This window comes from Nothobranchius furzeri, chromosome 10, assembly GCF_043380555.1.
Source record: "Nothobranchius furzeri strain GRZ-AD chromosome 10, NfurGRZ-RIMD1, whole genome shotgun sequence".
NCBI lineage: Eukaryota > Metazoa > Chordata > Actinopteri > Cyprinodontiformes > Nothobranchiidae > Nothobranchius > Nothobranchius furzeri.
The window spans coordinates 32,281,925-32,284,424 of NC_091750.1; positions in this window are offsets into that span (position 1 = coordinate 32,281,925).

A 2,500-nucleotide genomic window follows, 5' to 3' on the forward strand; every position below is an offset into this window, starting at 1 on the left:
TCCGTCTACAAATAAAACGCTTGCTGCATATCTTTTCACTCCTCCAGTCACGGAAGGATAAAATGTTCATATTTTTAGAGTTTTTTCGCGAGGTATTCTTCAAGCTTCTCCGTGTCTGCCGCTAGTTATCCTCGGCTCGCTTTGCAATGGCGGAGCTGTAAACAACAGCGGCGTCCTGACCAATCACAAGCTTGCGTAATCCGAGCCAAGAGCACACATGAACACCTTTCTGCTTGAACATGGTGTTCATTATGGAAAATCCATGGCAAGCACATAAGTATAATAACAAAACACTGCTCAGATTCAGATCAGGATGGCCATTCCACCCAACCACACCTCTTCATGTCTCACTGTCGTTGCCCATGTGAGCATGAAAGTCTTCTATAAGAACAAAGGAGTCCCTGGAAGGATCACTCTCCAGAACACCCTCCATTGTCTCCAAAAAGTGTGGGTAGTCTGACCTGCAGCTTGGTGCATAAGCACAGACAGTAAGGACCCATCCTCCTACATGTAGGCGGAGGGAGGCTAATGACTCACTCACTGGGGTAGACCACAAAATACAGGCACCAAGATGGGCGTCAATCAGGAGTATGCCCTGCGCTGTTAGGGAAACTGCAGAGAGGTAGAGTGTCCAACCCCTATGAAAGATACTTGTTCCTGAGCCAGAGCCATGCATCCAGGTGAGACCGACTATATCAAGCTGGAATCTCAACCTCATACACCATGTCAGAGTCTTTCCCCACCAGAGTGGTGACATGCCACGTGACAAGACCCAGCTTCTGATGGACATTGGGGGGGGGGGGGGGGGGGCTTGTCAGTCACTTCCTCTGCGCCACAGCTCTGCTGATCCACCAGATATTTTGAATATATATCTTTGTAAAAACTGTTTAAACAGCCTGCCCTAAGCGGTGTGCAGATGTGCTCCTGCAGCACTAGTGATGATGGGGACACCCCTTCATATGTGGAACCATCAGCTGACTGACAGATGGTACAAACAATGCTTTTGTGTTATTTCCAGCAACAAAAATGATATTAAACATTGTTTCTCTCCCTATCATTTTCTCTTTAACACTCATAACACTGGTAGGCTACAAAGCACACCCTGTTACATTTGGGGTGGCACTGACCATCGGAGTCAAACGTACTCATGTTGTTGGGCCTTTGGAGTGAAAGAGTGAAGGTTATAGACGGGGCAGAAGTGGACTGGCAATCTGAGTTCTGGAGAATCCAAGAACGACCGGTGCTCTACTCCAAGCCGGTGGATGAATGCACCCCCACCCCCCTCTCGAGTTGGAAATCCCCGTCGGAGATCGAGCTGACTGCAGCAGCAATCAGACTCCTCCAACCCGCTCGGAGTTTGCTAATGATCTATATTTCTGTTTGGATAGATGTCCAGCTCCATCCTCCTGCCTGTGGAGCATCTAACCATTGAACCACCGGCTGTTCAGGTGCTGCTGCTGTCATTGCGGGAACGTGCACAGTGTTGGATAAATCGTCTCTTTTTGTGTCTCCTCTGTGCTGACGGGGCTGAATGCGCTGTGCGTCTCACGGCAGTGATGCACCTTTGGCGCAAAATGTGGACCTTCATAGAGCGTGTGTGCGACGTATCGGGAGTGGCTGCGGTGGGCACGGACTGCGGACGGCTGATGCTGGAGGGACAGATGGTTTTTTTTTTAGAACTCGGAGATTTTGACTAATAAATGACCCAAAAAACTACCACTGCGCACCGCCTAGAAAAAAGTATTTACAAAAGGTATGCCGAGAGGTCAGAGAGTTTGAAGTGGCGGTGCATGTTGCTGCAAACCGAACCCACTTAAAGCACAGCTTTCAGTCCATATATTCAGACTGCTGTCCATATATTCAGACTTTCGGTCCATATATTCAGACTTTCGGTCCATATATTCAGACTTCGGTCCATATATTCAAACTTTCAGTCAATATATTCAGACTTCGGTCCATATATTCAGACTTTCAGTTCATATATTCAGACTTCGGTCCATATATTCAGACTTTCGGTCCATATATTCAGACTTTCGGTCCATATATTCAGACTTCGGTCCATATATTCAGACTTCGGTCCATATATTCAGACTTCGGTCCATATATTCAGACTTTTAGTCAATATATTCAGACTTCGGTCCATATATTCAGACTTTCAGTCCATATATTCAGACTTCGGTCCATATATTCAGACTTCGGTCCATATATTCAGACTTTCAGTCAATATATTCAGACTTTCAGTCCATATATTCAGACTTCGGTCAATATATTCAGACTTCGGTCCATATATTCAGACTTTCGGTCCATATTTTCAGACTTCGGTCCATATATTCAAACTTCGGTCCATATATTCAGACTTCGGTCCATATATTCAGACTTTCAGTCAATATATTCAGACTTTCAGTCCATATATTCAGACTTTCAGTCCATATATTCAGACTTTGGTCAATATATTCAGACTTTCGGTCCATATATTCAGACTTTGGTCAATATATTCAGA